The sequence below is a fragment of the Anser anser genome (genome assembly GCF_964211835.1).
Source record: "Anser anser genome assembly, chromosome: 6".
Lineage (NCBI taxonomy): Eukaryota > Metazoa > Chordata > Aves > Anseriformes > Anatidae > Anser > Anser anser.
The window spans coordinates 19,391,711-19,418,254 of record NC_139726.1 but is presented as its reverse complement, the minus strand read 5'-3'; the positions used below and the strand labels follow the sequence as shown (position 1 = coordinate 19,418,254).

At 34.2% G+C, this 26,544-nt stretch overlaps 2 protein-coding genes and 1 long non-coding RNA gene across 4 annotated transcripts in view; 2 read left to right on the top strand and 1 right to left on the bottom strand.

The window, feature by feature from the left end:
• LOC310901350 (sodium channel protein type 2 subunit alpha) overlaps positions 1-5,667 on the bottom strand; it is a 79,246-nt gene extending 73,579 nt beyond the window's left edge. Inside the window, exon 1 of the mRNA XM_083840704.1 lies at positions 4,236-5,667. The gene's annotated coding sequence lies outside the window, so the exon portion shown is untranslated. The remainder of the gene's footprint in view (positions 1-4,235) is intronic.
• Positions 1,241-13,461, top strand: LOC310901400. The gene is made up of 3 exons (XR_014585766.1): positions 1,241-2,405; positions 5,992-6,091; positions 13,328-13,461. It is a non-coding gene; the product is annotated as an uncharacterized lncRNA (long non-coding RNA).
• A 134-nt stretch (positions 13,462-13,595) lies between these two features.
• The window catches only part of LOC310901353 (sodium channel protein type 2 subunit alpha-like), a 72,277-nt gene continuing 59,328 nt past the window's right edge, over positions 13,596-26,544 (top strand). For both annotated transcript variants that reach the window (XM_083840717.1, XM_083840718.1), the window contains exons 1-3: positions 13,596-14,283; positions 21,500-21,633; positions 22,299-22,500. The gene's annotated coding sequence lies outside the window, so the exon portion shown is untranslated. The remainder of the gene's footprint in view (positions 14,284-21,499; positions 21,634-22,298; positions 22,501-26,544) is intronic.

The following is a 26,544-nucleotide window of genomic DNA, read 5'->3' as shown; positions in this document are numbered from 1 at the left end:
TATTTGTGATCAGTTTGTGCAAGTAGCTGCCCACTACAAGGAACAATCGTTATATTATTGAACACTATCCTGTTTCTTGGTGGGGAAAGTCTGCATTTTCACTAGATAACGGGAAGGAGCTGTGTGGATCTCCAAAGAGACGAAGGAGAATTTGCCAGCATTAGCAGGTCAAAAGAACAATTTACCTGGCCAAAATCAGATTCCGCCCATGTTTAAGGGAAGCTGAGCTAAGAATTAAGAAGCAACAGTAATGGCAATTACAAAAAACCTGAGAAAACTTCATATGCAGACAATTACTAGACTTCAGATAGAGAGGCTTTCAAAAATGTTATTGGTGATTTTTTTAAAGCTTTATATATATATATACACACATATACATACAGACACGCACTATGAACTGAGCTGACAGAGGCCTGTTTGCTTAGTAGTTTTTTCAATCATGAGAATGTCTTTCCTATGCCTTCAGTTTTGCCAGACCTTAATTGTTCAGATTGAATTTCTTCATGCTGTAGGCCTCAGCCTAATTTCTTTCTTTAATGACACTATAAATGGTGAAAAATTTCTTTCAATGAAGTTAGGAAATCTAAGTTTGACAATGCAGATATATGTGACTTCATGATCTTTCTTGTTTATTTCAACTTGAATGCTTAGAACAACAAGAACTGCACCATTTAATAGAAAAAGTACATTTTTTTAGCTTATTTTTTTGAAAGTTTGATAGTATGGTTTTACTGATCTACAAGTTTAAAAACCAAAAGGCAAGAACAATGAATCTATAGTGTTTTTCCATTTGTTTCTTTGTTTTAAATAGGAAGATTAAAAAGTATTTTCATGATTATTTGTAAGTATGTTTGGTAATACTGCAGCTTGAAATATTTTTTGAGGTTTGCTACAGTCTCTTTACTTTGAATTTTGTCAAGTAGGTTGTTCAGGGAGTATAAAAGTTTGCATTTTGTTGCTCCTGTTCAAATTTATTGAAATCTGGCCATTCAGAACTTCTCTAAAATAATTTCTAGACACGCTCTGAAAAAGCTTCTTAGCGGCTTGAAATAAATATTTATAGAGCTTCTGTGTGTTGACTGTGTTTCTGCCTAGCATTAGCAGCCCCTTCAGTGCAATTGGTAATCTCATAGCTGCTGAGACACCAAATGCTGAAACTAAGAGCAGAAGCAAAGCCCTTCTGCTGGGACCACACCAGTAAAGAGCAGGAAGAGAAAGCAGCTTAACTTAAATAGGAGAGGAGAAAAAGGAACAATAATAGGTTCAGGAGCAGAAATAAAAGAGATAAAGTTGCGAGCTGGGAAACAATAGGAATTTGAACTGAGTAATATGAATATAGTTATATAACGTTTTTTTAAATCATCCTCTTCCAGTATTTTGGTCCCAAACCTTTAATGCATATCTTCCCAAAAGTGCACTGATTACAGAATTATTAATTTCTTCCTTAGGTTTTGTTATGATTATTATCTTAATGGTATTTAGTGATTCTCAGCACCACTTGCCTCCCCTACATTTACACCTTTTTGAAACCGGGTACATTATTGTCTTCGCAAGACAAACAACAGAAGAGCAGGAGATTAAGGCGACCGTTGACAGAAATGTTTTTTAAGCCAGCATTTCTCAGGCTGGAAGGTGTCAGTGAGAGGAGAGGAGAGGAGGTACAAGAAACAGATTCGTTCGAGTGGCTTCAGGAAGCCTCTAGAAAGGAGGCCTGCAGGCTCCCTGATGCCTTCTCAGCAAGCTGGGGCTGAGGGCAGAGGGAGTGGGATGGGTGGGCTCTGGTGGACAGAAGGCTGCCCCCACGCCAGGGGAACACAGGACCAGGGTCTGCCGCTGCAATTACTGGGAAGGAGGCAGAGTCCTCTGGAGAAGTTGTGCAAGCGTGTGCCTGGCCTTAAAACAATGGAGGTAACACAATAAAAAAGCTTGCTAGTGATTTTCAGGCTTCAGCTGAGAGATGCATGCATAAGAAGGTGTTATGGTTGCAATCATCGGTGTCTAGCACGATTCAAGCTATACTGGATTCCATGTCCTCTCTGTCCCTTTAGGAGGGGAGCTGAGGGGCTCCTCAAGGGTGGAGCAGAGCAGCAGGTAGCGACCTGTCAGATCCACTAATCAAGGCCTGTAATGAAAGAATTGAGCAAGCAGAACTGGCAGCGTTGCTGCTGCTGGGCTCTTGCTGTGGTTGCAGTGTGGGTCTGCTGGGCTGGGGAGATCTGCTGTTACAAGGTGCAGAGAACAGCATGATTACAGGAATTTGAATGAAAAAAAAGAAGAAACAACTTTAAGCTGTCTTGTTATTTAAATTCCTTACAGAGGGTAGAGAAGGCCAACTTTTTCTCAGGGTCAACTTTCTCTTGTACTCCTCATTTGAAACACCTGACTTGAGCCATCACTACTGAAAGGTAACTGGATTGTGCTTTGCTATGATATGGCCATGTCTGTGTTTGTGTTTGCTAAAGACTTACGTTCATAGTTACCGTACTCATAATCTGTAAGAATTCAGCTTTAATATTTTCCTCCAAGGCTTGTAACAGCTCACTGTATTTTTAATTTTATATGTAAATCTATAGCTTACCTTTGAAGCTATACGCTAGTTTGGCCTACTAACTGAATTTATGAACTCTGCAAAATTTCTGTCATAAAGAAAGTTGTTCAATCCCTGAACACAGGTATAATTAAAAAAATATATATATCAACCGAACAGATGCAGGTACTTATCCACTTGCCTAATATTAAGAATGTGAGTCATCCCATTGACATTCCTGTTTGTTGTTGAATTGGGGCCTATAGACATAAGAGAGCATTATTTATTTAATGTATTTGTTACTGGAGGAAATTGCAGATCATTTGGGTGTGATTATTCATCTTTTCTCCAGACCTTTTCAGGAATGGATGATTATTTACCATCTAACGAAGATATCTACAGCCAATACAATGGCTGAGCCATAGCCATCTATACATAATGTAAACATTGCTCACAAAAATGTAACTAAGCAGGCAACATGCATAGATTGGAAGAATTTGTGAACCTTTTAATATCCCACGTATATCTAAAGGATCATCTAAAGCCAAGGCAGCATCTAACATTAAGATCCCAACAGGCAAATTTCTGCTGCTTCACCAATCACTAAAATACATGTATCTTTACACAGATAAGTGAAAATTTCCTACTTACCTCCAAATAATAGAAAGCAAAATACAATTTATTTAATCACACATTTTTTTTTCTCATGTGGTCTACCAAGCCCTTTTTTTGATCTGTGACTACGTAGATCAATGCATTTCTGTATTGTTTTTTTTTTTCTGAATAAATAAGTTATTGCTGTAAATAAGTGAATTTAAGAAAAAAAGAAAAAAACACACAAGGCTTGAAAGAAAAGTAAGGGGGTACTGCATAAGCTTCCCACCTCCTGAGTCACTCTGCTGTCTCTCCCAGTGTGTATTATGCATCTAAAAAATAATGGAAGAAAAATATTTCTCATGCAATATGGAATGAAGTTTTTGCAGTAACAATTCATAGAAACCTACATAGAAAGCATTTCACAAAACACATATATGTCTCATATGATATCTGCAGCAGTGCAAAACCATGTTTAGTTACAGACAAATCCTCCATTCTGTCTTCCATCCGGGAGAGGCTGTTTTAGGAGACGAGGGAGGGGAGAATCCTATAAATCGCCTATACCTCACAAAATCAAAATGTTGAATTTAGGAAGTAAAGAAAGCCTCTGCCTGAAGATGGTATAAAGAAACAACGGTAAATTTCTGCATTAAAACAGGGAGGGTAATTTTAAAACTGGGCAATCCCAGGGCTATATTAATATGCTTTAGAATACCACTCCAATTTGTATCCTGGATACAGCATGAATATAACCTCCAGTAGAAAATGAAAACACTTGTAGGTAATCACATCAAAACAACAACAACAAATTACTACAGTTAGGATGAAAAATAAAAATTCAGAAGTAAATGTAATTACAAATACACAATCTTAATAAAATGTAGGACCAGAGAACTCCAAAGAACATTTTTTTTTTTTTTTTGGTGTGCTAAGACCTAATTAAATACTATGAAAAAATACAGGCAGTTGAAAAGATGGCTATTTTTGCCTCTCCTCTTGCTGGATTAATATTAATCGAAAACTAGGTGTGGCACCACAAGAGAAGACTCTTGGTGCAAAATGACTGGAACTTATTGCCTAGGCATTTTAATCAAATATCATGTTTTCTTACCTGATAAAAAGAGAATTAAAAATCATGGCGTAAGAAATATCCATACACTTGTAGATGATAAGGTTCCTTATACTGCAGGTTCAGGTTTCTTTGCAAAGAAGCTTGTAAACTCTTAATTTCACTGAAATGAAAAAGGAAAGAAATGAAGAAAGGACCTCCCCATCAAAACAACAAAGGAGTCTCTGCAGTATTCTGTAGTCTTTTCTCTTGCTTCCTGTTCTGAGATTCACTCTATGAATCCTAGCATCGATCAGAAAATTGGTTGTGGGGAAAAAAAAGGGGAGGGGGAGACGAGGGGGAGGAAAAAATGAGGCAGCATGTTACGTGCTGGCTCCACCTACTGGCAAGGAAATGAGCTCAGCTGGATTTTTAACACCCTATCAAAACAAGTATATTTTAGTTTTAAAGCACATATTAGCCCTTGATTATACAGCTGTAAAATAAAGTAACTAGGTTAGAACTAATGAATGCTTGCATAATTTTTAGAAATAGTTTGAGATTTAGACTGGGCTTTTTTTTTTTTTTTTTAATGTTACTGGAGTATGTATTTGGATACATCTGTATACAACTAGTTCCAGAGAACTCAAGATTCTGCCAAGTATCTTTATTTTACTTTGTATTAATGCATAATAAAAAGTCATTCTTCAATCAGAACCTCTGCAAAGTAATAGCAAATGAGACTTCCTGCTTTTTACTTCTCTTTGTTTATTGATTCTTCAAAATAGAAATTACATTTATATCTTTATTGAAAGCCAGAGAATAAAATTTGTTACGTAGTACAAAATGAATGGGTGCTTGTATTTGGCCAGGAATAATACATTATTGCTCAATAAAGAGTTTTTATGGCAATCTGTCTTATCAATTTTGGTGTAAGGCTCTCTTCTCTATTTCATAGCATCCTGAAATTCTGTAGTACTCTGGATACTATCAGTTACAAAAATCTAGTGTGTAAGTTGTCTGCCCCACCCCAGTTGTTTCTAGCCATGTTCCCCATGACAGCAATGTTGGATATGCTATTACTAAAGGATGCTTTATGATGGGATGCTATATAGATGAATGTATCTACTCTTGTAGCAATACAAATAAACAAACTGTCAAATTGTCTACAATATAAAATTATTGTATTATCCTATTTTCTCAATATTGCCTTCAAAGTTTTCTATCATTTTCACCTGCTCTATCACATCAAATGGCTACCAGCATGCAGAGCTGGCTCAACGGTTCTCAGCTTTGGAGGAAAATTTTTTCTCATCAAAACATGAAATCTGGGGGGAGAAAAGACTCCAAGAAGAGTTACATAAGTTATATCACGGAGTCTAATTAAAAATTCCATGGTTTCCATTCTTATCACAAAAGTTGTTAAAATCGACAAAGGGATGTTGCTGGAGAGACCATCCCTTTCAGTAGCAACTTGTATAAGCATAGGCCATTCATCAAAAAACCCTTGGAGTCATCAAAAACCCTTGAAGTGTCAGTTCTTCAGGAAAGAGATCTATTCCTATGCTTGTTTAATCTCTACAACAGGATTACGGGCCATCACAGAATCCAAAGTACTAAAATAGATCATGTAAAGATAATAATATGTCAAAACATCTATTGTGTGAGAATGGACTGGGAGTTTGTCACAAAAAATACACTCTCTTTTGACCTTGTGTTAAAGCAATTTGCTTTAAAGAACTATTTCATATAAAAATAATATAGCTTAAAAAAAATCTAGGATTTCACTGAAAAGTACTGATAGTTTTTACTTTTATAGTTGCATTTAAATGAGTGGAGGCATGAGTGCTGTCCGTGGTGCTGAACTGCAGCTTTGCATTCAAGGAGGACAGCACATCGGAATGTCCAGAGTCCCAAAAGTAAGCAATGTTAAATACTTTTGAATATACTTTCACAACTTTCTATAAATATGGAAATGCACCATGAATAAATATAGGCCTACTGTAGGCCTAAATTGGTCAAGTTGATGTTCTAAAGCCTACTTTCAAGTATTAATTTAAAATATTCATCAAATGTCATAAACCAGACAAGAGTTTTTATGATTTCAAAAAAAAAAAGATAATTTGAGCTATTAAAATATAAATTATTATTTTTTTTAATTATATAAAGGAGAGATGTTTGGAGATTGTATGAATCTTTATTACTTATATAATTCTTAGAATTATAGAATAATAGCTGTAGAATAACCATTTAGTAAAAGGATTTCTGGGAAGAAACATGAGAAACATGCATTTCAGAAGAATTATAAACACTACTTTCTCTCTAGGAGACTCATTGAAACTTTTATTCATTATTATTATTAATATGCAATTATTATCCTTCTACAGGCTATCCCTCTCTCACTTTTTTAAATCTGTAGATATATCACAATTGCATCTTAATGGTAAAGCTCATCGACAAAGCTGGTTTTGCTTTTCTGTATTGTCTGTGAAGAGCACAATAAAAATGAGATATAAAAATATCTCACATATACCACAATAAAATATGACTACATCAAAGACAATAAAAAAGTAATTTCTGAAATTCACAGAAATTTTTAAAGCTTACATTTGTGTGTAACAACTGCAGTTGTCAGTGGCATAAACTTGCCTAGTTACAAGTGTGTGAGAAAATAAACAGTTTTTCTATGAAAAATTCAGAAAAGCACTGTGAGAATCAACAAATTACAGTAACTCTCAGAACTGATTATAAATCTATGAACACTCTCCAACAACACATACAAGCATGGTTTACTAACGGTTTAATTTATCATATTAGTAGTAATTATATAGGAATTAAATATCTATTGAAAAAGTCTCGTTTTCTGACATTTTTATTTAAGTGTCTTAAAACTAGGATAGCTAGAAGAATCTTTCTGCTTATTCAACCGTGCTGATAGAGCTAATTTCTACCAGAAATCTCTCTTTGCCTCTCAGAGCACGGCTAACAGTCATCTGGATTAAAAAATAATAATAATAAAAAATCTATTAAATCATGCAAAAACATTTACCCAGAAGAGATGGAGCAAAAGGTCAAACTCCAGTTTCCACAGCACATAGGATATTAAGGCTACGGACCAATGCCAGTAGCTGTTCTGGCCAACAGACACTTATCTATGCCTGTTCTTTAGATGCCTCAAATAGCTATTTCACTTATTTAGAACACTTACTTTTCTTTTTTGTAATTTTTATTCATACATCTCTTAAACTCTGAAACTCTAGGCCTATTTCGTAAGCTGCTAGGGCAGAAGACAGGTCTGCAGAGTGAGCAGGTTCATGGTTTCTTGATGTGTCATCTTCTCAAAAGACATAAATTAATCTCGATCAAAAGTTATTTGCCTTTGTTATTTAGTTCTGATTAAATCATAAAGTCTATCATTCCTGACTTTAAAGTTTGAGAATCACTGTTGCAAATGACTCATTCAAGTGAACCTGAAATTTAGGATGATTCTAAGTATGAAGCAGCTTTTTTTAAACCGTTCCAGAGTTACTTTAACAGAAATTACCCTGGTGATTACTAAATAACAGTGGTATTTAATTTTGTTACATTTCTTTCATATATAAAATAATTGCATCTGAGGTATATCAGTGCAGGGTGCCATTTTACCTCCACCTAAGAAGAAATTAAGACTAACTTTGAAATTTAAAAGATTTCTGAATATTTTCTTTGTAATGAAATCTATTTAGTCTTGACAATTATGTTTGAAAAATGGAATATTTTAAATTAGATTCGTAATATTTTCAAAATGTAAAGCCAGTCACTTCTAGTCTGCCTGGGGCAAACATTCAAGTCACGTTTAATGACCAGTTGTGAAGACAGATTTGAAAAAGAGTGTGTACAGCAGTATTCAAAAGTATGTATCAATTACATCTTTGCTTCAAGACATTAGTATGCCTATAGTCATAACCATCAGGGCATTAACTTGTGTTTACTTCACAATTCAGTGTACCAGTTTGATCTTTATCATTCTTGGCTGAACACAGATCAAGGTAAACTTATTTTTCTTTAACATATTAGAGTCAATTGTTGGCAATTTTTTATCATCTTTCTCAGTGTAGTATGTTTTCATGGTTTAATTATAAAGGTACTATTTTCAGTACAGATAACTACTAGGCTTACTGTAAGATGCAGAGAATCTTTCTAATGCAAAATCAACTTGGCAAGCATATGTTATTAAACAGAATAATTCTTCTAGGCATTCCAGCTTTAAAAGACTAGCAAATAAATAAATCATAACTTGAGGTTTACTTAACATAACCTCCCCTCTCTCCAAGTGATGATTACCTTTCATCTGACCAATTAAACCACATGACTCAGTAGCAATAAATGGAATGAAAACAGATGAATGCAATCTCTCTGTTTATAGGTGTCCTGGGAGAGCATTATTAGATTTTGTTACTAGCTCTGAGAGCACTACTGCACTTGTTGCTGAGGTATCATTTAATTCATTTGTCCATCTCTTAAAATCTGTCTATCTGATGTTGTATTTGTTCACTTTGAAATAATTTGCTTGCTTTTTGTCTTTTTTTTTAAACTATTATTATTTTTCTTGTCATATGTATTTCATATATATGTATTTCATATGTATTTCATATATATGAAATTCATATGAACATGGTCTATCCTGTGAACATATAGTGCCTAAAATAATAATTTCCCAGGCCTGGCTAGTCTCTTTGGACAATACACAGAATATTAAAATACTTCTTCAGTCTTGTTCTCTATATCATGGCAGGCTAACAAAATTAATTTATCCTATAGGCTCATCTAAAGCCAGGAATTATTAACCCCATTCCATAGGTGAGGAAGTGAGATACAAACATACTTTATTTTCTGGAAGTTATACAAGAAGCTTGCAAGCATTAAATATTGAAACCTGATTATCCGAGTCAGCACCCTCTCCCTGTTCTCTTTCTTATTACTCACATAAATAGCAGGTGTTTTTCAGAATCTTTCTGAGCTGATGGCCTGTATATCTGTAAGTCCTACAGGTATATTATATATAAATCAAAAAAAGTTTTTATTTTATTTTTATTTATGAATTTATTACCTTCTGTGACTCTCCTGTGCTTTGCCAAGGTAGACATCAGATAATATAGTTGTGATTGTTGTGTACAGTGTGTTCACCTAACAATAATTTTGTTATTATGATCATAGTTCATCTGAATGACAGGAAAAGATATAACAAGAGGTCAGTATTTTGGAAGCACTTAGGCACTTCTGGAAGGTGGTTGTGGTGGTTATTCTAGGTTAAGTTTATTCTTTGAGACTTTTTTTTTTTTTTTTACAAAAACAAGAGAATTATTGGGACTGCATTGGTTGAGGCCATTCGGGTATGGCCTTGTATTATTTTTTTCTACAGGAACAGGAGGGCTCTAACTATTATATAGTAACATTAATGTTGATATAATTTTGTATTATTATTAAAAGCTATAACCATTAATAGTGCAGATTGTTGATCACATACCTTTACTATGACATTATTACGAATATCTTAAAGCAAATAATTTTTCAAGTAGTACGCTCTGTGGCCTGTTAAAATATTCGACTAGTTGAAGGCTTATGTTACTGTGAAGTCCTTTCATGGCATGAGAGTTAAGGAACTAGATGATCTTCAAAGTCCCTTCCAACACAAACCATTCTATGATTCCATATGTATAAGTGATACAGCCACTATGAAATGTTATTACTGGTGATACAGAGAGGATATAATGTTGAGGTATATCCTCAGCCTCTTCTTTACCCCAAGATCTGCAGGTCTGTTTTATAGTATTCAACTGGATCGCCACATTTTGTATTTTCTTTCCCAGTTTTGAAATTCCAAATATGCAATCTACATGGTCTTGAATAAAAAGAAATAGTAGAAACTCCTTTGTAAGTCTATCACTATCATCCTTAAATATTAGACCAGCTTCTTCAACTGCAGTTAAGTGTATTACCTTCCCTAAATTTTACTTACCACCCTCAGCAGGAGTCAAATAAATACATAGATTCTCAAATAAAAGTTCAGATTATTGGCTTTAACGCTACTATCAGTTCCATGGCATGGAAATACGCATTAGTAAATCTGATACAAAATTCATTAAAATCAGTCTCTTTGATTCTCCACTCCAGAGGGGAAAAAAAGGAAGAAAAAAGAAACTGAAGGTAGAAAAATACATTTATGCAATTAGCCAGTGTTTAACTTAAATTCAGATTGATCACAGTTGGCCATATACTGCAATTTAGTTCACTTTCAAACACAGGTAAGTAGTCAGAGGAATAGATAAAGCATATACATTGTGTCTTTTACTACATTTTAATTTGACAAATTATGAGTAGTGTGATGTATAGTGTTCATAAAGGTGCCTGAGAATTACAAATGAAAACTATTGTCCAAAAATAATAGTATTAATAAGACAAAATATTTAATGTTAAAACAACGATGACTGCATTGCTGAGAAGTTACATGTGATCTATATACAGTGCTTGGCCTTATATGAGATCTCATGACGGGTCACAGGGGCTATATTGATTCATGTTTAATACTTCAAAGTTATTTTTCTCTTTGCAGCTAAGATATTTCAACATTTCTGTTTCAGCTGTTTAGTTAAAAGTGACTGAAGAGCTTTGAATTTATTCACTCATTACTGAGAGTATAACTGCACCTGGGGCAGGATTCCCAAACAAACGAATTATTTAAAATGTCATGGCTTTTCAAGTTATATTTTTAAATGTAATTTCTGAAATGAACTTTCAATGATGATTCATTAACACTGTACTAATAATTTAAACTGAAACAAGTGCCAGGCTGGCACTGTTATAAATTAGTTTTGTCAAAGTAGTCTATTTGTTGTTGTCTTTCAAATGACCATTTTTCATTTTCAGATCTGGCAGTCTAGTTTAGACTGTTCTGCTGTTGAGTGGAATCTAGTGAGGGAAAGGAAAGGAGAAGAAGAAAATTTGGTATGCATAGTATGCATACATTTGATATATGTAGTAAGCGTGGCATGTATGCATTTATATAGGTTTGCAGTGGAAGAGCATTTTTTAAAATGAAATTTTCATGTTTAAAAATTCAAGTGTTTTATTTTATTTCTTTTTTGTTTGTTTGTTTGTTCTTGTTCGTGGTGGTGCTCCAAATAGATAGTTTGATGTACTTATACTATAAATGTATATTTATGCATATGTCATAGTTATTTATTTCTGCCCTGTTGTTCCACTGTTCCACTAATCAAAAAAAGTGTTAAGGAATTCTTAAGAACATGAGTTAAATTCTGTTTCAGTAAGTCAAAGACTGATCAGTTTCAATGAATTTGAATCAGGCAATATGCAAGCAGTCCACTACATTGGATCAATAAGAATATGAGCCATATACAAGTCATATTCACAAAAGAATACTTATCATGACTCTGTCTGGCCTCATCATTTCTACAAACAAATCTTTTCTTTTTTGGATTTTATTTTAGTGATGACGATTGATCATTGAATTTTTTTTAAGGCAGTGACACAGCATGTCTCTAAGAGCAGATTTACACCTAAGAGAAGGTCATCTTGGTACAGAAGAATACATTATACATAGTCATAGAAGAATACATATACATAATCATCACAGGAGATTGCTATCAATATAAGGGCACTACCACAAAAAAAAAACCAACAACAACAACAACAACAAAAAAAACAGGACTGTGGGTTCTTTGGTAATACAATGTTAGTCTAACCATCTTTTGGAAAACTAGCACAGCAATATTAGTTATTCTAAGGGTACGCTGTTATTAAACTTACCAGAGAAATCAAATATCTGAACCAGACCAGGATCAAAACTACTTTTAATACATCTTTTTCGGCTGCTGCCAGAATTAAAGAATATTTCCTACTTTAATAAGGTTTAAATAGTTTATTATGTATGTTAAAATTTCTTAATTTTTCCAGGAGAAAAAGATTCAATATGTATAATCCGCTCTTAACTATGATGTTACCAGATGATTGCATCTGGACTATGATGCAGATCATAGATGACTTTCTAAAGACATGTAAAGACCACTAATTTTTGTTTTTATTTTTCAATTGAAAATAGTAAATACAAGAAATGCAGCATATAAGGAAAGTAAAGTCCCATTGAAGGACTGGTTTGCCTTTGAAAACACAATACTGTCAGAAAGCAATATTCCTAACAAGTTTAAAATCAAGACACCAACTTCTGAACATTCATGGGTTTGCTAAAATAGCATAATTCTATGAGAGCAAAACCCGAATTTTAGAGATAATGGACTTTTAGTTGTTGTTAAAAAAAAAAATCCTTCATAATTTCTAAAAATTTAAAAATGTAAATATTAAAGGAAGAACTTTTTTTTTTTTTTTTTTTAATAAAACTGTGGTATATGTTCAGACCCTCACAGAATATTTGAAACAGACAGGATTTGCCTGAGTGGTGTGATCAGGAGTGGTCCCTTGTGCCTCAGTTTTACAAAAACAGACCAGGAAAGTAGTGCAACTGCATTTGCAAACTAGAGGCACATTTCTTTCACTTATTATACAGAAAGTATTCTTTCTCTGTTTTGGGATTACTCTCTGAACATGTATTTCTGTTGGCTTTTGTAAGCCATTCAGGAATTAGGAATTTATATGTCAAGTACACACAAAGTTTAATGGTAATTGACAGGTCTATTCACAAATTGACACAAATGCTTAAAGACTGTGGCTTAAATATGCTAATTGACATAGGAATATATTGATAATATTACAGATAAAGGCCAACAGTTGCAGGCAGTTTTTACTGGAACTGCTGCTTCGTGCAGTTGGGCTTCTGTAGCAGCCATCATGCTGGCTGCCCTGGAGTCACCCTTTTCCAAACATGTATATGACTACTGGGACAGAGAACTGAGCCACCTCTATCCATAGCTGAAGAAAATACAGGGGCTACCAGACAGCAAAGTAATAATTGTCTCTTATGCTCTTTTTCCTTGTTTTGTGGAATAGCATTTGTTCGGTAAATCCCACATGACTGAACAAAGCTGGTAGCTTGATATTAAATTAGTTAGGAACAGTAGTGATTTCTAACCCAAGGCTGTTAGTCAATATATTGCACACACTTCCTGATGCTGCTTAGTGTTTCTGCATCTTGCTTTCCACAGACACAATATTCTTCAAATTGACATACAGGACAAAGGACAATGTTGCCTGAAGCACAATATTCACTCAACACTGTTGCCCATGGACCAGGAGATGTTGGAGCCACTGCCCTAATAGTTCTTTCCAGGATGGCCAGAGGAGTCCTAGAAAAGAAAATATAAATCTGCACACTCCCAGGAATCCCATGTAAGGGAAGGACTTTGAGATTTTACATATTTTACACACATAAAAAAAGTAAAATTATGCCAAAGATGAATGGTAGTATGTAGTGAATAGGGCAGTATCAAGATAATCATCAAGTTCAGCATACACCAGTTAGGGTAACAGTGTCTGTGATGTCTTACTTATACAGTCCTCTCTTTTCATGGATTTTTGTAAGAAACATCAGATTTACAGCTAAAGGCTCTGTTAAATGTGTACAAACAACTGGTTTTAAATTTAATTAATAAATTTTTAAGAAAAAGTCTTTAAAAGGGTTGTTCAATAATCAGTGTGGCTTTGTTGGTCTATTTTGCTTCTTGCCTCGAGGAACTTACTGCACAGGAGCTGTTTCAAGAATAGGTCAGGATAAACAGGGATAAAGATGCTTTATAAACTGATGCTTTGTACGTATTCGTTATCTTTACCAGTAGGTGGAGCTGCCATGTTAGGTGCTGCATTTTTTTTCATTTCTTCTCTCCCTCCATTCCCCCACCCTTCACCCCCCTCTTCCTAATAAGCTGTTTTCTGATATATGTTGGGTACCATAGAGTGAGACTGAGAACAGGAAGCGGGGGCAGAATCAGAGAGGATTCTGGAAAGGTCTCTGTGTTTTCTTTTCCACTGAGAATAGAGAAATTATAATTAATTAGTAAAGCTTTGTGGACGGAAATCTGGACAATTTCAGGAGGAGATATATATTATCATATTATTTTTGGATGCTGGGCTTTGCATTGATTTGTCATTCTCTTTCAATCAGGTAAGCTGGCAAAACATTTAATCGTACCCATAATAAATGTTATCAATATGATCTCCACATTTCGGAATCAGATTGTACTCTCTGGTTTGCTGTTAAGGCAGAGCCAAAGATGGAATGGGGAATTCAAAGCCATTTTGTACTGACTGATTGTGATGATGGTGTGATTTTTTCATTTTAACCTAGTTAAATCTGATATCTGGCCTCTTACTCTTAATGTGATGTTCTGATGCAGTAGTCTTACTTGCAAAATCAGATCTTCTAATAATCAAGGTGCACTATATTAATTCCTAGCATTTTATAGAAATGACCTTGTTACCTAAGAAGAAGAAAAATGTGGTGATATCCAGGCTTAGGAATAGCAGATCTCGTAAGATTCTGAGCATCTCAGATTCTGATGATCCAGGAATAAAATCTATGTGGTTTGTTAATGCCATTTTCAATATTTATGTTATTTGAAGAAATTCCCTTATTGGCTAGTTTTTTTAAGAGATGTATAAAGGAAATATTTCTTTTCTGTGCCTTTTTTTTTTTTTTCATGGAATACAGGTTGTGTGTCTGTATGTACAGAGAATGGGCTCACAAACTGTTAATTAACCAGAGGTCCACATCAACGATACTGTTCACATTTTGTTTGTAACATCACTGTCTACCTTAATATATGCTTCTTGATAGGAAAATTTGGATAGATCAGCACAAGAATTATTATATTTCTTCATGTTAATCTCCATTTATCTATTGTCTTATTCATTGTTATCAGTAGTAATTATAGCAGCCAGTTATTAAACGTAAAAGAAAAATATCTATTAAAGCTTATTTTGATATATATATTTTTTTCAGTAGTGTATCCACAGACACACATTCACATCAAAATTATCATATCATATACAAAAATATCATAGTATTAATTTGGAAATAATTTTCAATAGAAAAAAATAGAAATACAAAGATGCCAAAAAACATACAACATAATAATGAGCTCACTGTTTACAAAACATTGTCTCAGTCCACATAAAAGCAGGATTGGGTCTCTGGTGTTACTCAGAACAGCAAGTGAGGCCTATACCTGAAGCAGTGATATGAAAGAATGAAGTTTATGATTTGTATTTTTATGGTGCCAAATCAATGTGTCTGTGACTTCCTTGTGTAACTTCAACATAAATAAGTAATAATAATAATGATGTTTGTTTTAAAGACATACCATGTTTGTGTATTCATAACATTTTTCAAGAAAACAATTTCAAAAGACTTTTTAATTCTAACAAATGAACATTTAATTTTGTTCTCACACATCTCCATTTTGAGAGGAAAGATTGTGTTAAAGACTAGAATGTGAGCTGGTGCAGTAATCTGAAGCTTCACAGCACCTGTTAAACAGATATGTTATTTATTAGGCCTTGGTATTTATAGAAATTATGCTCATGTTGTTAGCTCATGATTTTTTCCCTTTAAAGAAGCTGAAGTTAAGAGCCCACACTGATTTTCTTAGCTGTACTAATTAAACTCAATCTTTTAAAGTTCTGTTTAGATAATAATAGATGATAGCAGAGGTAGAGACTGCCACTTTTTCACTGGAGAATATTAAACAATTCCCCTGTGCCCTCCTAGATTCTGTCAGCATTGTAATTTGGTCATTTCCCTTTATTATCAGGTAATTAGGGTGTTGGGGGTGTCAAGGGAAAGGAGAAGATACAGAAAGTATGCTTTTTTAAGTCAATATGTTGATGTCACATTTTGTATTTTCACCTCTTTCTTCATCAGATAGCACTATATGAGTTAACTTGTACGTCTTGAAGATTAGGCATGATGATAAGTCTGTTCACCCTCAGCAGACAAAGAATTTTAGATGCAAAAAGGATGGTGGGATGTGAGACAGAACTCTGTGACTGACAGTATCCTTTTGCTGCTCACATTCTCAGCCCCATATATACACGTATATATATACCCTATGTATTACATTGCTGGAGTCCCACAACTTTTAATGGATCAGATAACAGCAGATGCTGAGAGAGTTCTCTGCAACAGGCTAGCAAGTTGTGACTTTGTTCCCTAAAATGAAAATCCTGGCCCTTTTAACCATATATTGTTTGTGACATAAGGTGACAAATGAAAAAATTGCTTGAACCCTGCTTAAAGTTAAAGTTAAATGTAAGGGAAACGAATACAAGTTTCTGATATTTGGTACTTTTTTTTGTTAAGATGACCTATTTGTTGACCTCTGAAAATGACTACTGAAAATAAGCTTCAGGAAGTTTCATTTTCTCTGTTTTTTATCAGAAAATTCTAGGTAAAGGTTAGAAACTTAACTTTAAAAAGTGTAATCAGCTCATTTGCCACTCAATGTAACTCTCTAGTCTGTATTTTTTAACCTTATCGTGTCAATCAGTAATATATACTTTTGCCAATTGCAGGGAATATTGTTTTGTCAGTGTAATGTTGAATTCATAAAAACTTTAAAATACCATAATAAAATTGACACTCATTCAGACTGCTTATAGAACAGATGTACACACTGAGACCTGGGGCTTCAGTAAGTCCATCACATGAAATGTCAACCTCCATAAAATCCATCTACATGAAATTGCATTCTCTTAGTGGAAAGATGTTGTTACTCATTACAGCTACCATTCCTGATTAAAAGCTCTGAAGTACATTGCCAATAGCACTCTAATCTCAGTATTGACTGCCCTCCCACAGGATCTAGATATTGGAGCTGATATCTTACATTGAGTTAATCTACTTTCATCATTTTTTCCTTATGGACAACTAGAATCCCTGCTATGCTATTCTGATTATTGCTTGATTTTTTTTATTTATTTCTGATTATTGCTTGATTTTCCTTGTCTTGTAACTAGGTAAAGAGCAGGATAAGAGCAACTCAGGCAGGGACTGCACAACTTCAAAACGTAAATATAGAGTAAGAGCACCATATGCTCTTGAATAACCATAATGTGAGTACCATCACTGTGATCCCAGAAAGGAATAACCAAGTTAAATTCTAGGTCACAAAAGTACCTGGTTTCTCCTTTGATCCTTATCCAATACAAAATGATTTCTTTCTGTTACTAAACAAACAAACATTTAAAAACAAAACAAAACACAAAAGCACCAGCCAACCCAACCCCAAACTGTCATTTCAAATTGTTACTAAACTTGAAAGTGGTTACCAGTCTTTGCAAGGTCTTCCTTCAAAAAATGACTGTTCACTTATTCTACCAACTAAGACAGATCAAGGAAAGTGTTTTATAATAATAATAATAATAATAATAATAATAATAATAAAAGTTAAAATCAAATTAAAGAACTTAAGCTTTTATGAGGCTCTTTTGCATGTAAAAGCCTTAAGGAAAAAGCTATTTCTGCTCAGATTAATTATTTGTCTAGTCTTCTGAACAAATTCTTTATTGTTACTGATCTTTCCTTACTGAGCAGTTTTACTTAGGCAAATATAAATCATAGTACTACCGTATGTACAGGTCCCTTTTTCACCTTGGAATTGTTTTCCCTGCAACTTCTCTGGACTCCTGACTTGATCTGTCAAGTTGGTGGATGTCATAAATCCTGATCAAAAGATCAAATTTTGAATATGTGTACATTGACTATGTAGTACATATGCAGTGAGTCTGGCAGATATATTAAATAAGATATCTGGAAGATATCTTATATCAAATGCATACATGCTGCACTGTTGAACTACCTACTCTGCAAAGCTGACGTCTGTCGCGTGATGTTGCTACTGAATGTGTATAGACCAGTTGAACATAATATGAATAACACATACAGCTGACTCCCTATATAGGCACTGCATCATGAAGATCCTCATATTTCTTTGCAGGATTCCCTGACTGACAATGTGAAGGACACTAGTAAATCTGAAAGGATTTCACAGGTGTCAGTATGGAAAAAGACTTAGAAGAGTATCAGTACTATTGTCTCTGTGATCCCGGTATAACCGCTCAACAAGATCTTTGATGATTTATGCTTGAATTAGACATTGTTTATTAAAAATTTGGTTCTCCTTAAAGGCCAAAGTCTTTGTACAAAAAGGTCTGACCCAAGTTCTGACCAAAAGCAATACAAAAATATTTCAGAAGGAATCCTCCTGAAAGGTTTTCACTAATACCAGTTTGAGTTACCTGCCTCATATTTCCTATATATCAAATTGTGTTAGTTTGTGTTATAACAGGAAGAATGCTAGAATTCTATTAGCTTCTATAAAACTTTGGCCATGATTCTGTAGAGTGTATTACTTAAAACCATAGGCCTCTAATTAGTACAATATTGAGCCGATGTACTTAATTTCAACATTACAAGAAAAGACACCTTTTAAAGAAGTGGTATAACTTGTATCTCATGAGCTTTGCTGCTTTGGAGTTCTTATATGTATGTAGTGACTAGGTCAAAATTGTATTTCCATAATCCATTCAGAAAACATTCCAAACTTAGGGCTTAATTAAGTTCTATTAGGCAGTTCCATACTGATGGAAATTGAAGAAATCCATGCACAATTTTTCATTGGCTGTTTTAAACCACAGGTATAAAGCACTCTATTTTCATGTTGCCTTTCTGTGCTTTCTCGTCCTTGTGTAGCAACGACCACGTTCAGCTGAGAATTCTGTATATGCCTTTCAGTCAGAAGTTCCATTTTTTTCCTTTCAGTTCCCTAGACAATTGTCAAAGTCTAAATACAATCCATTAATCTTGTGCTGTACAAGTTTTATTCTTTCATATTTTGTATTGATTAGTTTCTGGGGCTTAGTAATGCTAGGAAAATAAGTGTTCCAACTGCATGGTTCTTAGTGATTTAGTTAATTTTCCAAGTTTAGATTGATATTTCTTCTGAGGTTCACGAGCAATGTTTTGTGTTGCAAATGCACTTTCATAAGTTTCTCTAGAAAATTTTAGTAAAGACTATTACAAACAGAGCTTTTTTTTTTTTTTTTTTTTTAGAAAGCAAAAGTGATTGTGATGTATTTAGATATTGCTAGTTGAGGTTTTATTGTGAATTCTTTAAAACTGCAACAGTGGATTGTGGTGAATGTTGAAGTGCTTCACTTCTCAGCATATTTCAATTTTAATTTTAGTACAAAAAAGATTGGGAATTAGTTGGATATAGGGTATGGGGAACAGGCAACAAATTATTCTGAATCAGGACCATTAGTTTTGTGGATAACTGTTTCTTGTCCATCTAAAATTGGGTTAACTTTTTTTTTTAATCACTTAATGCTTCAAATATTCATATAGTTACCAAGGATTTTTACTCATTGTCTTGCATTTGTCACTAACTAGATTTCACTTAGCAGAAACCATCATTGGCAGATTGTCCTAAAATAATCTTGATAGGAGTGTCTAATTTTGAATAACCCCATTTATCTTCTAAATTACATTTCAGAGGAATCAACACATTTTGCCACAGGACAATATGACAACAATATGCAACTATCTTTTCCAGCTCATCATTACATTGAAAGGGAGCTGAAGTGCATGAGCATATAGTTTGAAATATTTTTTTTTAATATTATATCTCACAATTTGAAGGATATTCCAACCAGTCTTAAAAGAAATGCTGATGCCATATAGGCAGAAGAGTTCAGGAAATAGTCCCACAGCTAGGAAAGAATATATGTAGAGTTTGTCCATCAGCAGTCACCTCTGATTATGCCTGAGATTTTACCTGTGATTCATTCTTGGATGTTGAAGCAGGATAATCTGCTCCAAATAAAAACAATTTTGGTCAACATCATATCAACCACAATAATTCTCTATAGCCACCTACAGCTACAGTAAAAATGTATAATTTAGATCTGCATATGCAAGTTTATAGCCTTGTGTTGAGATCCAAAGACGTTAGATTAAAATGCTACAAAATGCTAAAGCAAAATATTAAGAAAGCATAGTAATTTTTTTCAGTGCATTACAAATACCTGCCTTATGCAGAAGATGCTTACAACTATATGAGATGATATATGAATTGATATTTTGTAATGAAATTACTCTGACATGGCCTAGGCCTATTAGAAATTCAGGACAAAGGGCTCAGAGTTCTGCCAGCCTCATTTCTTCAATTTTTGCTGTGACTACCAGCAATGCTACCACTGTGACATAGAGTATCAGTAGGTACAAAGCTGTATTTCTCATCCACTGGACATACAGCCAATACAAACATATGTGAAATATAATAAATAGGGAGATGAAGGCTAGACCATGGAGTTACATGTGAAAAACTGTTCTCTATGACTGCCTTTTGCTCTAATTGAAAATAAAGATTTATTGAAATTACCTGCATTTCTAGTGTTATTAAAATTGTTCATGTTTAATATGAATGCCTCCACTTTTTGCACACTAGCAAATATTTTAACAACTGACTAGAAGTTAAGCTCCTGCTTTTGAAAATTAGTGTCATATACTTAGCATTAGTGATTATTCTTTCGTTTGGAAGCTACAGTATCTCCTTCATGTTATTTTAAAGCCTGCAAGCAACAGCACTTAACCTTTTTAGTTGTTGTTATTTGCCCTGTATCTGACCATGAGATTAGATTTCAGCACAATGCTACTTCAGAGGCAGAATCTAGATGCACCCAATAGGCAAGGGGATGGGGAATTCCGCTATGTACCTCCAGGGAAAGCTGCATTCAGTAGAAAATTTGCATTGGTGGATAAGTATCATTGGTGGCAGTCTCAGAGTCAAGATCCCCTGAGGGTAGTAGTGGAGATACAGCTTTCAGATGTCTTCAGTGGAGCCTCTTCAGTAGTGACTCACCACAGCAAGATGTGCTGAATCAGTGCCTTACTCAAAATGACCAGGGCACTAAAGAGTTTGCTGTGAGCAATCTTCTGAATGACTTTTATGTTATATTGTTAAACAAACAGAAGCTACAATTGTGGTACCACTTACATCTTTTGGAAAATGTCATTCTAGATTAATAGTAACTAGTACTAGGCAAATTCTAGATTAGTATTTTGAACATATTTTCTGTAGGAGTTCTTGGAGATCTGTCTTTGCAAGAGAAGCAGTGGTCTAGTAGAAAGCTTTCACTTTCCGTTTTCCCAAGTTCTGTGTTCTCTTTGAGCAGATCTGTGTCTACACAAATTTTCTTTATCTAAAGACTTTACAATGGCTGCTCATTCTCACTGTATTTGGAGAAAAGTAATATATGGTCTGCTTTGGCAGATGCAAAGACCTAAAGGAGAGGGATGTCTTCTTTCTTTTCTTCTCTAGGAATAAGAAACAAAATAATGACAACAGAAAAAAAGTAAGGAAAGAGCCAAAAATAAATATAGTTCAAATGAGAATAAATGTCTCAAAGACATCTCATCTCAATCTCAATGGCTGAAGACCAAAGTTTGCAAGATGTAAGTAGACTGTTTAAATTTAATGAACTATATACTCAGATTATTAAAGCTTTAAAGCCTGAGAAAACCACAGCTAACCTGTGGTCAGCACTTGTAATGACGCAATCTGAAGACTGAAGAATCTGGAGATGAAACTGTCCTTTGTATTTCTTGGGGTGGAAGAAAAATTTTGTTGCGCACACACACACACACACACAACACTTATACAAACACTCTCTAAGATAAATAGCTTGCAGGACTATCCACGTTTTCCTCCAAATTTAGATTGAATGTACTTTTTATTCCTGGTTAAAGACAGTAAATCCAGTGGGGAGTAATGATAATCTTTGCAGTTTCCTGAGCAACAGATAAGAACTGTGCCTGTAAGTTTGGGCACAGTTATCATGTATCTACCAAAGAAAGCACTAATTGTTATAAGCGAGAAATCATATAGTAATCTCAAAATATATTTTTTTTCCCTTTTGGTTTAAACATGTAAAAGAATAAATGGAATTTTAAAAATTCACACCACTTAAAGGATATTTTGAAGTGTATTTTAGGCCTGTGTTAAGTTTTGTACATTAGTCCATGTTCTATGCTGCTTTTCCCACGTATCTTTGTTCTTAGGTTGAAAGAAATTTGTATATATATAATGCAACATATAAACTTATTTTCATCTACTGCAGCTCATTTTGAGAAGCTCTGGACACAAGAATAAAGAATAATAGAGCCCTGAAGAAACTTCAGTCTTGAAGAAGCTTCAGCTCCTGAGGAGGAACTTTTTAAAAAAAAAATCTATTTTCTGCTAGAAATGCAGCTTTTATGTTTTCATGATAGCAGAAGATCCAGTTGCTAAATTCTGACCTGGAATTTCTTAGAAAAATAAAGGTAAGACTATGCTTTCTTCTCAGCCAGACATTGTGTTTCTCTTCATATGATGCCCATTTAGTATGGCGCTTTATATCTTCTCTAAAATATCAGCTGGAAAATGAATTGAACTTCTTTAATAATGTCTACCTGTAGAAATTTGTGTGTTATGTTTACTGTAGTTATTTCCATTAGAAATTAAGGATTTTTAACATTGGAAATTATTTGCAAAAAAGTAAGTATGGTATTCCAGTTAGGCTGATGGGTTAAGAAAGAGACCCCTCCTCTTCCTCTTAAGTTGAATAAGGTTATTTGTCCTTCAGATTTCTTCTCAAATACTTTAGGCACGTGATCTCTTTTCACACCTTCTCAGGCGCAACTTATAGTGTTAAAGAAAATATAAGGCAGGCCTACATTTAAAAAATTCCTGGAGGTTTTGGCCCATTTTTATAAATAAATAGGTCAAAACATTTATTTTTGGGGTTCTACAACTTACAGGTACATATCTGTGGAATCCATGTTCATTTCTCTACAAAACCTACTTATTTTTGTTTACTCCAGCTTACCAGATACGGCATACATTGGCATGGATGTAAGAATCATAAGTTACTATTTGCAGTCCTAGGTAGGAGGAAACAAGATAGATGAACAAAGGAATTCAAAAGTGACTGTTGCAGTGAGGCAGAAGGCAGAAAGAAAAGAGATGAGTGTGTGACACCAGTGGGCACAAAGAAAATAAGAATAACCATAATGATGTCTCCTGCTGAGAGAGCAGTGTCCAAAGATATCCCAAAGAGCAGCTTCTGAATTTTTCAGATAGGTCTGAGGTTGCTTTCCAGTCTCTGATCAAATCAGTTTTGAGCGTTTGCCCATCTGCCAAATCTTTTGTTGTTCAGACTGAACTTCATAAATTGTATTCTGCCCAGAATTCCACTCTTTTTTTTTGAGGTTGGGATTCTTCAAATGTAGTTAACATGCTTTCACATCTTCTGTAAGACCACATTATTCGTTAGCATCTCCTTTATTTACTGTTCTTTAGTAAGATTTCAGTCAATGTGACCAACCAATCCACATTCAGCCAATTACCACTACCCTGTTGTAAATAATTTTCAAAGTAAGGTTTTATTATACAAATATTATTTCTGCTATATTCCTTTATTAGTTGATTTTGTATTCTCATAAGAAGTATTTTTTGTATCCCATTATTTATTACCACTATTAATTTTATTAATAAATACTTGATGGTGACTTCATTATTTTTATTTTTATAGTTGTGAAACACTAATGCCTACAGGCTACTGAGGCTGACTGTACAAATCCATACAAAAATTATAGTCATTGCTACAGGTAAATTATAGTCTAAGGAAAATGACAAAATAGATGGGTGATAAAAGTTGGGAAGAATGGAAGAAGGGAAAACAAATCCTACATGTAGTCAGTTAGGAACTACAAACACAAATTATTGTAGTTTAAATCAGTAGATTACCATTTAAAGAAGAGGCAGGTTGAGAGCAGGTACTAAATGCTGGAGGCTGTTTTCGGCTTTCGGGAAGTCACTCCTTACCTTGAAAATACCTGCTTCTGTCGAACCAACATTCACGGATTCCTGGGGCTCCTTGTCTTAGGATCCACAGGTAGTTTTGTGTGGACGTCTTTTTACATATCTGAATTAACTCTGAATTGCATTGCATGAATGCATTGCACTTTGAATTACAGCAGTAACATTTTGGGTGTGTTTTTTTTTTGTTTGTTTGTTTTTTGGTGGTGGTGGTGGTGTGTGGTTTTTTTTTTGTTTGTTTTGTTATGTTTTGAGAGAGAGAGAGAGATCTATTTCTTACTCAAATATTTTTAAAACAGTACTTCAAAATGGTAAAAAGTAGTTCAAAGATGCCAGGAAAAAACAAGGTAAATGTTAATTACGGAAAGCTGATAATCTATAACTGTAAAAAAAATACTTTGAAGCTTTTCATCAGATAAGGGGATAGGTTTTTCTCTGTGAAATTATCCTCTGTGTACAGATGTCATGAGAAATTTCAGTAAGAGTATTTCTTACTACATAATCTTTGCACCAAACTAATATTTACCTATCCCTTTGTCTTTTGTTTTTATGGTAAATTGCATGCAATTATTACCCAATTTGGAATTTGATTGGAACATAATAACTGAAAGATAACTTATCTTCACTTCCTGAAAAGTAATGCCTGAATTTTGCAAAACAACTTTCCAAATAGTAAGAGAGGGAGTTATTATGACTCATTCCTTTAGACTCTGCCTGCATATAGTCCCCCTGTACTCCATTACTTGTTAGGACAGCAGTACTTAGAGTTGAGGTAATTTTCTGATGACATCAGCATACTTCTACACCTTTAAAGCAGCAGAAAATAATCTCTAGCTGATGCTGAAGTGATGCCACTCACCCTGTTGTTTATGTTTCTTCTACAGTGGGAGCCCCATCTTTTTTATTTGGACTAATGTTTTTACTGGCCTAATGCGAGACAACTAGTCTTATGAATGCTTGTGATTTAGAGCAAATTTTTTTAACGCATGTTTTAGCATCTGAGAGGCTACTGTTCTGCTTGACACATAGGAAGATATTGTTCCTAAATTACAGCCTCTCGAATTAAAGATTAGAATAAGAAAATTATGATATACAGCCATTTTACAGATTCCATTCACTAGTCTTGCACTTATGCCAATATATGTTTGTGTGCTAGTGTTTCAATTTTAATGGAATGAAAGTCTCATAGTCAGCTTTTCCAAGGTTAAAAAAAAAAAGGCAGGAAAATAATTCTAATGCCAGTGTTCTAAATGAAAAAAGCAGCCCAAAAGACATTGCAAGATTTTCTATTTTTACACTTGAGAAATTTTGAAGAGCGTATGTGGATTGTTTCATGCAAAATGCAAATAACCTGTTAGATAACCTAGTGATTTTAATAAATAATCATACTATCCGCCTAATTCTTACAGTGACACTTTCAATTTTACCACTTGCCTGATTTAAGACATCATAAATATATGGCCTTCAGGCCACTTCCTTTGCCTTTTTCAGAGACACAAAAATTAATTTGACATCGTTAGCAGAGATATTTCACTTACTTTCTAAGTCATTTTCTGTGTAAATGGTGAGAAGATAATTATATTCAAAAATAAAATTTAACAAGTTATCCATGGGCATAATATAATTAACTGAAAAATGCATAAAATTATGAAAGTCTGTGGGTAACTTGTCTTACTTAGTCTTTGTAGTTAAAGGAAGGCACTGAAGGAAAACTAGAAAGGGATTTGTGGAATGAAATGTTCAGACACAATTAAATGGATTTATTTGACATAAGGGTGTTTTTAATAATAACCTGGAGCTCATTTTTTTTATACCAAATCTATTGAATCATAGGCTTGTACATATACAGGATCTAGGCCCAACTTGTATTTCAAATACTTGAAATTCATTTTGCTGAGCAGTGCCAGGTACTGAGGGGCCCTGAGAGAGCTGAGGTTTCAGTGCAGTGTTGTATTAACTTTCTAAACTGCTCAGATCTTACACGTATTTTTGTGACTATTCCTTAAAGATACCTTTTTAATGAAAGCTATTCTGAAATGATTAGCTAGGCAGAAATCTTTCCTTGTCTGAATTCTGGCCAGTATCATTCCTGTCTTGGCAGTTTAGTCACAGGATATAAGCAATTACAGAATCACTGAAGGAAGAAGAGAGAATCTGTCAACGGTTTGTAGCTCAAGGACTGCTAAGAGCTTGCTCAGGGCTCCATGCAGGGAACAGAATTACTTTTGTTTCATTGTTTTGTTAAACTATGTCATGTACAGAAACAGTAATCAAATACATATTTGTGTATTCTACTAAGCAATGTTATCTAAATCAGATATTTGGCATAAATATTGGGCATATTTAGTAGAGGAAGAAACTTCTTGTGTAATAGAAGCAGCCAGGAGAGATGTCAGTAGTACAGATGTCCACACTAGTCAGTAATAGTGGCAGGACTCAAATAATGTTTCCACCTTGTCAAGAAAACTATTTAAAGCATGTTTTATAATAGTCTGACAAATACGGTG